Genomic DNA, 12,300 nt, shown 5'->3' with positions numbered 1-12,300 from the left:
GAAACAAATCTCTTAGGCAGAACAATAGCTTTCTGTACAGAACTGTTTCATTTAGCATCTCTTTAAAAATCTCCCTAACTAGTGTCCTGAGCTATGTCCTGTAATTTCTCAGGTTTAGAGTGGGCCTGAGCTGCAGAGCTGTGGGTTCAATCAGTTGGAGAGTTTTACATGTGTGCAAAAGGGTGGTAGGAATTGGGCAGCTGCATCTACTAGTTTGTTTAAAGTTCATCTCCAACATAAATGACTTCTCCTTGCTTCTTTTTGTGCAACTTCTTCAGAAATTTACTTTAATAAAAGTGAAAACATTGAGTAGAAATAATTTTGAAAATAAAATAGACCTGATTATGACAACCAAGACAATGAATAAGTGATTCATAGTCTAGGAAATGGTAAGGCAAAGGAAATGATCAAGGAAAGATAAGTTCATTTCACAGTATGTCTAGACTTTGACTACTAGTGAAGGAAAGTTCTCTTATCTTTATAGCAAAGAAAGAGAACAAAATACAAATAGGATTGTATTTTAGGACATAAAGCTATCACTGTGCTGATATCTAATGGGACTTACTGACAATATAAAAGAGATGGAAAGGAAAATTACCCAGTGTAATAGTTTGAATGGGAGATTTCTCAACACCAAGATTTGAGGAAATTACACAGAAAAATATAAATATTTTAAGTCTTATTTTAAGAATACCATTTCTTCATTTTGACATAATGAATTGTATCCCCATTTTCTGCTCAATATTTTGTCTGTACATAAAAACATTGGTATCTGTGTGTTGTGCATCTATAGCCAAACCCCATAGTAAATCACCTTTAGTCTCAAATGACAGAGAAACAGGCTAACACAGATGCAACTCATCCAGAGAACTTTTGCTAAAATTCTCATCTTGGAAAGACTTTCAAAATACAGTAACTTGGTTAAAATAAAGTTCCCTTGTGTAGCTTCACAGGTGTGAATAAGTAGTTAACACTTAACATTTAGCATTCAGTCAGAAAAATAGGCTTCAAGTCTGATTCCAGCAACACCTCCCATTTTTATCTCTACTGAGTCATTAACTAGGACTCCTTCATTGAGGTTAAAAGACAAAATGGGGATGGTTAATGTTCCACATTACTTTTTTTCTTTAGAAAATCCTTCCTACTTCAACTTTCCTTTCACGTTGAGGGAATAAGATGTAACCACAAAGATGTCAACTGGTAAGTGTACTTTGAGAATGCCCAGATAAAACCCTGTACATGAGATAGCCTGAGGAGAGCTAGCTAGCAGCTGCTGGTATAGCTTAGGGATTTTGCTGTAGAGTCTGTGGATCTTCTGTGAAAGGAAAGGCCTTGTACAAAAAGTCTCATTTCCCTCATAGGACTTTCTGGGAATCCTCTGCATCTTTAATCCCATCTATAAAAGGTGAAGCACTGAAGGGCTGCAGAGCTTCAGTGCTGGGCAAGACTGGCAGCACAGGATGGGTAATGTGGGGCTTGGAAGCAGCTGGTAACAATGCTGGGCAATGGAAGAAAACACTTAAAACTGAAATCAGTTGCTGTAGATCATATAGAAAATATCTACATGTAATACTACATCTTGAAACTTCTAAAACTGTTTTTTAAGCAAGACTGCTTGTCAAGATAAACACAATTACTAGCTATTCTGAATTTCTTGATTTCATTTATTAGCAAAGAAAAGAATTGCCAAAAAAAATCCCACCAGGATTCCTGGTATACTGCTGCCTATGTTAGGGTATTGCATCCTAGTTTCCATGCAATGCCTTATTAACATTTTTCTGCATTAGCACAGAGTTCAAATAAAATGCATTATTTTTTGACTTTTTAAGTCATTAAGTCTCTTGCAATAGTCTGAGGTAACCAAGAGATCACACTGTAAAAACTGCAGCCTGAAATGAGCACTTCCCTCACCACCAATTTGTTGCCACCTTATCGTCGATACCCATTACCTTCACTTCCCATTTTATCTTTGGAGAGCTACAGCTCACATTTGGATATATCTGTGAAATTAAGAGGCTGGAATATCTTAGAATCATAGAATCATAGAATGGCTTGGGTTGGAAGGGACCCTAAATTTCATCTAGTTTCACACCCCCTGCCATGGACGGAGACACCTTTCATTGGACCAGGTTGCTCAGAGCCCCATCTAACCTGGTCTTGAACATTTCCAGAGATATCCATCTTGTCCCTGATATTCACTGTATTGGCAGATATGTAACTTCTGCTTAATTTCTCTTAAATACACACATGTACACACCAGAATGGAAATTTGAGAGCGAGCTAGGAAAAAGCCCCAAATTTCCCTCTCTCTTCACACTCCAAGGAGAATCAGGTTCATTCCTCATGTGTCTTTGGAACACCACTTACTGCTTCTCATGTCACCATTGAGATTACATCCATCCTGCCCAAGTAAGAGAACCAAGATGACAGCAGAGGGGTGACCAAGTGTGACACATGGCCTGTGGCCCTTGGTGCATCTTCCTTGGCAGGAATATGGCTGCTGGAGTGACACCTCGGTTACCAGATACACCAGGGTAGGGGAGCAGAGTGTGTCTGCCAAAATGCTGCAACACAGCATGGTGACCCATGCCAGGCCCACAGCACTGAATTCAGCCTGAGTTGAGCATGGTGGTTGCTGGACTCGCCCCCATGGGCACCAGTGCTGGCTTTGTCGGAGCCAGGTAAGACGGTTTCCTAAGCACCATTTTTGACCTTTTGGTCACAAAAGCATCAGTTCTTCACAGGAAACCTGATGACACAAGGATGCATGTTTCTGAGGCACCACAAATATGAATTGTGGTGATGATTTGTCCTGTTCTTATTCTCACTGGAATCTCTAGCAAACTGCCTGTTGACTGAAGTTGAATGGGATAAAGCAGTTAACGAGGCTGAAAGACTGGAAAAATCAGTGTCTGGCATGACTAAACCTAACGCAATTAAATCTCATGTCTTTTTGGGACATTAGGTATCCAGAGCAATGTGAATTGCTAATGGTGGGACTTGATGGTTCTAGAGGACTTTTCCAACTGAAATGATTCTGTGATTTTGTGATTTAAATATAAAAGACCAAGTCACACTCTGCCAATACTTTTATAAATGATACCTCTGAGCATACCCTCTCCTACTGTGCTGTATGCTCAGTCTTTCAGCTGGAGGGTGTTAAACAGGAGAGACCTGAGGCATGGGGCAATCTGGTCATCTGGGCTGCTCCTTGAAACCAAACTGCTTCCTCATGATAAGGAGACATTAGCCCTTGGCAAACCAACAATGTGACATCAGGAAGTGTTTAGATTTACCCTTGAAAAATGTGTTAGGACAGATTTGGGAGTAGTGGCGCAAAAAGCTATCAGCAACTTATGCAATAGAACTACTTCTGTCTTATCAGGAAGTTCTGCATGAGGAAGAGCAAGGAGAGGGACATCCACAGCCCCTTCTGTGCAAGTGATTGAGCTTCCCTTGCAGTCCTCAGGGGGAGGCCAGGTCTGCACATCCCACTCTGTCCCTCATGAAACTGTGTTCTCTTTCCATTGATTTGCACCATTGTGAAGTGTGGCCTAATATCCTCTCAAAAAACCTTATTCTTAATTATCTTCACGGAATCATACAGGTTGTTTCTGCAACATATTTTGGAGACACGGTCCCATGGATCCATTGTGTCTTGTGTCTGTGAAAATGCACATAATTAAGAGGAATGCCTGAAATGCTGAAACAGCCACAGTCCAGCTATTCAGAGTGCTTTTAGCTCTTGAACAAGACCTGCAGGATTAATGTTAAGGTACGATTTCACAAAGCTAACAGTGTTGCATTTTGCATTTCTTTTATATATCCCACAGCAAAGTCTGTAACATGGATTCTTTTGTTATTGGGTCAGGGGAGAGAAAGGCTCCAGGAAAAGCCTCCAGACAGCTTTAGATAATTATTGCAAAAGAAAGCTTTGCCAAGACCTACAGAATAGTTTCCTATTTCACTCATTGTACCCTGCTTCTGGCCTCCTCTAGGTTCTCTTGGCATGAACATTGCTGTTCTATCCTGTGATTCCTTATCCCTCCTTTCAAGTATTTGTTGTATGCATATTTCTTTCCTCAAGTGACATTTTAACTCGTTTCATAATATCTTATTGATGAGAGGGAGGTGGAGAACAGATATTTGGCTCAAGCAGCTGCAAGACTAGGCACTTACATATGGGACATCAAGCTATAGATCTACTTTTGAAATCTCATTTCTGTGATACTACAGCAGGTTGCATCAGTTGTGAAAGAAGCATAGACTGAATTCAAATAAATTACTCAATGGAACAATACTGTAAGTATAAAGGACAATACATTAAAACCTAATTGTGTTCAAGGCTGTGACATACACAGTGCTCATACTCGTTCTTCTGTACATCTGCGAGCATACAGGGCTGTAGTTATTCCAATGAGACGGTTAGACTAATAATAAGTCTCAGCAGCTATTCCTGAGCCCTTTTTCCTAAAGCTTATGCTTTAAAATCTCTAAACATCACAACAGAAGTGACCCACTTGCCACGGGGCTGCAGCTTCCAGTAACTAGGAGATCTTTCAGGTAGTCAGTACTTCAAGGAAATTAAAAGTGTATTTTTAATGGTTAACAAGGTATCAGTTTGAAAATGATTAACAAGTATCAGTTTGAAAATACTGATGCAATGTGACTATTGCAAAGCCACAAAGATAAGTGGTGCAAAGTAAAGAACAGAACAGAATTCCTGCACAGGGCTTCCATGCTCGACTCAGTCTCCTAGAGCAGACCTACCATTAAAACACCGCTTTCCAAAACCACCTTCCACTGCTCTCCTTGAGACAATTTGTGCCAAGGACTTGCCTTAGTATAAAGTCAACTCCTTCCACACATCCAGTTTTTCAGGCTGCAAAACAGAAGGTTCCTCTTTCCTCATAGAGAAAGAAGAGGGGGCTCAATTTCTAAGAGCTCCTATCCTCCTTAATCTCACCCGCATACTCCTGGCTCTGACCACAGGTTCAGTTATTTCTAGTTTGACTACATACCTAACAAAGACACAGGTTGCTGTTTCCATCATTAAACAGCATTCACCTAAGTGCTGGCTTCTGTGACATGAAAGTCACAAAACCCTTGAATTTTTGCTGGAAGACAACATGAATGGCAACATGAAAGACAACAATGAATGGAACAAGCATTAATGAACCATTTTGCAAATAAGGAAAGGCACAAGAAAACTTAAAATAGGATTCAGAAGATGCATTTTGGCATCTATAATGAAACTTAGGATGAATACCAGTGGCTAAATTCAGTAGAGAACTCGAGAAAGTAGACGCCCAGCTGCCTCTCTCATTTATGAGACAACTAAATACCACTGTTGTGCAGGAATGCCATGTGCAGTGGTGCCCACACAGTAGCCAGCTTATGGAGACTTAAGTGTCCAGACAGAGTGTGGACAAGTTGTCACACACCTGCTCCAGTGAAATTTAGAAAAGGAGAGAGATGCTGGTGAAACCCTGGGTCACACTGCTGTACATGGCACTCCAAGCATGCACCAGGAGTGTTAGCCGTGCCCATATTAGCAACTGCAGAGGGACAGGTAGTGGCCATGGTCAAGTGGAAGCTCCCCAGTGTGGTTTTGGTAAATGTCAGCAGAGGTCTCTGCAAGAGGGCCTAGATTAAGTGATCTAGGTTTCCAATAGACCATAGGGAATAAACTATGCAAGAAAGTTCAGCTGTACAGACTCAGGACATGTTTAGGCCCTTATTCCAGGACCAGAAAGTGAGTTCTGGCTCGTTTTTTTTACCATGAGAGACACAGATAATAAGTTCACTGCAGAGCAGAGCAGATATGCTTGACTCCCCTCCCGAAAAGCAGGGTGTGTTGGTATCTTACATACTCATTCAAGAAGTAGGGAGCTTTTCACTATCCAGCCTGTGGGATCCCTGTTGCCTCTGCAAGTGCCTTTATGGGCAGACTTTGAATCAGTTACACCATTTTTTAACAGGAACTCTCCACTCATGTAACTTCGGAGTTCTTACATTGTGAGTGTGATATCATGCCTCTCTGTAAACTCAGAAAATAGAGTGGCAGCAAACAAGAATATGCAACTAAATTAGTTCATTTTAACCATCTAGCCATTTTTTTCGTTAGGGCTTTTATACCCTGACTGGGTAGGTTTTTCACTGCCACATGTGAAAGGTAACTCTTAGTGCTAGTAAGAAGCATAAACTCATGTTTGTTCAGTGCCTACTACTGCGAGAGTGCTAAGTACTAGAAGTGAGGCACATCTTAGCACTCAAATATGTGCAGGCTGAATAGTTGACTCAGTTCCCAGGCTGGGATGATTACTGATTCTGAAGAAATTGAATATAGCCTTAAGCCATAATAGAAAACAACTCCACTATACACATCTAAACAACAGCATGTAAAGTGCAAATAGACAGCACTATGCACTTTTCAGAAAATTAAATGGAGCTTTCTCTATTTCAATACAAGGCAGTTCAGTCAGTCATGTTTTCCTCTTGCATGAATTACTGGATGCAAGATGTAAGAAAAAATTCATTAGTTTAATCTTTTTTTTTTTTTAATCTAAACACATTTTTGTAGGAACTTATTGTGAATGCGTCTACAAACACCTGTGAAGCATTGACGTGATGCAATACACCAGTCCCTAGGGAAATGCATCATCCTGAGGCTTCTGTATTATTTAAGCAATATCACACCTAAGCAGTGTGTTTACTCGAGTGCTGTTCAGCTCTGATATCCTGGGTGTTCCCTCTCTACCATTAAATGGTCATGTTGCAGGGATAGATTACTGTATTACATCCTGATTGCCATAAGCCAGAGGTGGGGGCCATGTAGGCTGTATATACCCTCTGTACACTGACACAGGGCGAAATCCAGATCAGTAAAAATGACAGCTATGCAATAAATTTAAAAAAATAAAAATATGCAGCCTAGTATACAATTGGCTTTCTGGGTTGCAAGTGCACATTGCTGACTCATGCCCAGCCTTTTATTCACCAGCACCCGTTAAGTCCTTCTTGAGGCAGAGCTGCTCTCAATCCTTTCATCCCCCAGCCTGTATTGGTACCGAGGGGTTGCCCCGACCAGGTGCAGCACCTTGCACTTGGTCTTATTAAACTTCATGAGATTCTCATGGGCCCACTTCTGGAGGTTGTCCAGGCCCCTCTATATCACATCCTGTCCTTCAGATGTGTTAACAGCACCACTCAGCTTTCTGTCATCTGCAAACTTGCTGAAGATGCACTCGAATCCACTGTCTGTGTCACTGATCAAGACACTAAACAGTACTGGTCCCAGTACTGACACCTGAGGGACAGCACTTGTCACTGATGTCCATCAGGACACTGAACCATTGACCACTACCCTCTGGATGATACTGTGGTCTGTTCCTCATCCACTGAACAGTTCACCCATCAAATCCTCTCCAGTTTAGAGAGACAGATGTTGTGGGGGGACTGTGTCAAAGGCCTTACAGAAGTGCAGATAGATGACATAGGCAGCCCTTCCCTTGTCCACTTCATCCTAGAAGGCCACTAGTTTAGTCAGTCAGGACTTACCCTTAGTGAAGCCATGCTGGCTGTCTCAAATCACCTCCCTGTCCTCCACGTGCCTTAAGAATAGCTTCTAGGAGGATCTGTTGCATGATTTTCTCAGGTACACAGAGGTGAGGTTGACAGATCAGTGGTTCCTAAAGTCCTTCTTTCTGCCCTTTGTAAAAATGGGTGCAATTTTGCCTTTTTTTCCAAACACCAGGGACTTCACCTGACTGACATGGCTTTTGAAATACCACAAAGATCTTTTACCAGTTAACACACATTTACATTTACAGTGTGCTTGTGTGAACCAGAAGCCTGCCTTGAGTCCCAGTAGTGATATTTAGATATCTCATAACTGAGAGAGACAGGTAGACAAACAGTTTCTGGAACCTCACAGAGAGAGTGATGTAAGAGCTGTGCCATGGCTGAAAGGAACCACCATCTGAATCAACCTGGAAACTGAAGCAGAAACTGGTTTAAATAACTGTTCAGATTTTCCATGTGAATCTTTACTGTTCCCTTTATAAAAAAAACAAACCCAACTGGTTAATGATGATTACCTACACTCATTTGTAATTACAGTATGTGTGAATTTGCCATTGCACTGAGCTTACTGCCAAAACTTCAGGCATCAGCATAGTCTGACCTTGCTGCCCATGCTCTGCCCAGTGGCTTTCTGTATGCTCAGGGAAGTTCAGCTAAGTCAGAATGTGGCTTAGCAGACCTACAGAGCCTGCTTGTTAGTGCTGACATGGCCATACACCATCCAGGTTCCCTGTACACAAATAATTTAGATATTCTTTTTTAATGCCTGGGAAAACTTCCAGCTGTAAGAAAATACAGAAAAACTTACCTTGCTCCTATAATGGTTGTTTATGTCATGTAGCTTTTAGGCATGTGTCAAACTATATGAGGGGCAATTGCTTATGGAAAGCAGGGGAGCATTTAAATGCACAGTCATCTAAATATGATCTTTTAAATCTGAATCTTTTGTTATGCATCAGAAAGTAATTTTTTTTTTCCACAATCCTTGTATCACTTTTAGGAAAGGGAGTAAATCACAATCAACAACACATCCTTCATACGTGAGTTATATTGCGTACTCTTCTTTCACAGGCTGAGCCTTCAGGACATGTGGGTCTTATTCAGACTGCTATGTCAGTGTGAAGGTGACCATTGCCTTATTTACAGTGACATCTATTGGCAAAAGCAATCTGCAAAGGGCCTCTTTTTCTATTAAAAGTTTTTTCAGTGTTTGTTCTCCTATCTTTGGCATTTTTCTCAATCTTCTTCACATCACACCACTCAGTTGTTCACAGCCAGTTCAACATTTTAGATTACTTAATATAGCCTAGTTGGTTATAATCTTTTCAAACCCAATATCCCTGTTCTCAATCAATCAATCATCTATTTCCAGAGTATATGTCAAAACGGGGAAAGATTTTATATCATCAGCACAATTTGCCAGTGCATGTAAGAGTTCTGCTCATCTCCAACACCTAGGAGACACAGCTTCTGCTGAGGCAGCATCATCTCAACATCACGTAGTTAGCATTCCCACATACTTACCTACTCAATGGAGCTATCACTGAAACCTTCCACACACCAAAACAAAGGCCTTTCTGGGCACAGGACTTTGTCTGCAGACTCCAGAAGGCTGGTGTAGTTCAGTGTCAGTTCAGTTCTATTGAACTCAACAGAATCTGCTGTGCTCTGGTCATCCTCCAGCCCTTCCTGTATATTCTACAGTGTATGTGTGTATATATACACATACATAACATAGTATATCATGTATCTACTGATAAGCATATCTACAGAGAGACTATTATATATACAGTTTAGTTGCTAAAAATTTTAAGAACAATAGGTAGGAACATTAGTTACATTAACACCATGAGACTGTCAGTACAGAATAGAATATTTCAGGGATTTTCTCAGGATTCCTGCTGAAAATACTACACACCATGTTACAACTACTCAAATAATGTTCATTAATAAATAATATTTTGCTTTTATTTTGCCATATATAGTTATTTATCTGCCAATTCAAAACTAATTCAGTCAAACAGGTTCACTGCAGCAGACATTGGTGAAGTGCTTTGCTCTGGGCTTGGCTGCTACTTTTGTTCTTCCCATGAAGGTCCCCTGAACCCGTCATGAAGATAAGCTGAACTATTTTGAGAGATTCAAGGTTTCTTCTGGGCATTAGGCCAACAGGCTGAAAGTTCTTTGGGTAGTCTCTGCAGACAATTTTAATAGACTTCAAAATTAATACTTTGTTAAATAGCATGGTACCATGACTTTTATATTATTTAGTTTGTTATGACAATAAGATATTGCTCTTATTTGTAACTGTATTTGCAATGAAATAGGTAACAGACACTATTTAAATCTTTGATTTTTTAATTGCTTCTGCCATCTTCAGATCTGGGGACACAGCATTCTTTCCTTCATGCATAGGTACTAATTCTTTCTACGTAACCATGAGAATTTTAAAACAATTTTGGAATATACGTTTGGACACTGAGGTTTTTAGTGATTTCAGGTAAATGATTTATTCATGAAGTCATAAACTACAAAAGAAATTGAATTTTAAACAGGACAAAAGGAAAACAAATCAAGAACAAACTTTCTGAAAAACACTGAGAATGACTGGGTTTATTTTTTTCCTCAAAATCACCAAAGTGCTGCTTAAAAAAAACCAACCAAACAAACATTATCAAGACAACATTTCTGTCCAGTGTTCATACAACAGTAGAAAAGAACTGGAAGCAAAATGTTGACATTTAAACAGCTGATACTTTATTCAAAATACCTTCAAATCAGAGACAGAAAAAAAAATTAATTCAGATCTTCATAAAAATATATATTTCATCTACCTGTTTCATGTATCCTGTATGATTTACATCTGAAAAATGAAACTATCAGGAGTACCTAAAAATTATTCAAATTTATCTACCCAAGTATTTGGGTGAAATTTGATAAAATAGAAACAGACACAGGAATTGACTGTGCAGCACATCAGTTCTGTTAAGCAGAGGCAGAGAATCTTTGTTTTCACATGACAATCCAGTACTCTCCTGTGATAGACATTCCCTGTCCTCAAATTCTCTTCCAGAGAAGAGACAGATCACACATGCAAATGTTTCACCATAGTGAAAACTTGCACTTGGGAAGAATGATGAAGTTGACAGAAACAGAAAACAAAACATGACTTTAGAAACATTTTCTTTAAGTGTTTCATCATTATCTCCAGCCTCACAAAGACAGCAGACACACAGAAAAGGCCATCTGTCCACAGAGCCAAACACTTCACAAATAAAAGGTATAGAAATAACAGTATCTAAGAGTTTAAATCACAAAACAAATCTCTATTAGTTTAGATCTGTACAAGGACATAATAGCAAAACTTGACATTAAAACCAAGCAGGCTATCTATATGTGCAGAACATTGGTGGAAGTACAACACTACAGTATTTTTGTAGGATGTCTTGTAAGTTAAGGTTTTTATCCTAAGTCCTAAGGAGATGCCAGGGAAGAAGATTCAGAGAAAAATGAGCAAACGTAACCAATTGTAATTAAACCCAAAAATGAAACAAACATATATAACTTCACATATATAACTAGAAAGAAAGATCAGAGTGGGGGAAGGGGACAAAAAAATGCAACAGAAGGTAGAGCTAGTCTATCAAGCAGCAGAGTAATAAGGAGACTGTCACCACGGTTTTTTAGCCTAGTTAATAGATAATAAAAGAAAGAGACCACTGGAATCTCTAGAGCAAGATTCCTCTAGCATTCATACCTTCATGTTGAGGCTACAACCCTAAGGTACTCCAAATCTCTCAATTATTTGCAGCTTTTAACAACTGAAGGCTAGGCAATTTAGCAATCTAGTCCTTGCCTATGTAAAGCTACAAGAATCTAAATCCAAAATCTCCTTTCCATTAAGTTTATGAAAACTGTATAACATATAGAGTTCTTTTATTTTATTCATATGCCATAATCCACTTTTTTTTTGTGAAGTTATTTTGAAATTGATTAATTGACTTGGGTTTTTTTTCCTCAGCTTGATTCCTTGAATTCTTTAGGTCCTGCTTCATGTCTGTAAGGCCATCAAAGTCCTTTTTGCGGAAGCAACAGAGACAAATTCCTAAAGCAGCAGAGAAGGCACAGGTATAGAGCAAGTGGGTTTATGGCAGCAAACAGGTGTCTGCTGTATATTCACCCCATTGTACTCCAGAAGCAAAGACAGCTACTTACCAGGTTTTTTCTTTGACATAAAGAAAATTCCCAGTTGATGTTAAACACATGCAGTATTAAAAACATCCTGAGCATGACTGTCAAAGGTTATGAGCACAGCAGAACACACTGTTTCCCTCCTGTGCCAAAAACAGCAGAGCTGACCCCAGGGCTCCTCTGTGGTTTATTTAATTCTGAGAATAAGTTTATGAGTGATCAACTCTCCAACAGTACACAATTCTTGACAGCTACTATTTTCAGGAAATATGCTTTATGTTTTTTGGTCACTGAGCATTTCATTCTTCTCAGCATAAAGGTTCCAAGTGTGTCAGAGGTTTAAGAGTTGATCAAAGAGACCTGCAGCTGTGGGGGGTGGTGATGACATATTTTAACCTTGTTTGCTGTAGAGTCATCTTAGTACAACATAGAGTTCACACTTGAGATTTAATTCTCTGGGAGCACACTGAGTAGTCTGCTTGAGATTCAGTGTAGCTTGACTATACAAGAAATTAGTGACTGAGG

This window comes from Corapipo altera, unplaced genomic scaffold (genome assembly GCF_003945725.1).
Source record: "Corapipo altera isolate COAL_440 unplaced genomic scaffold, ASM394572v1 52, whole genome shotgun sequence".
Classification (NCBI taxonomy): domain Eukaryota; kingdom Metazoa; phylum Chordata; class Aves; order Passeriformes; family Pipridae; genus Corapipo; species Corapipo altera.
This window is presented reverse-complemented; position numbering follows the sequence as displayed.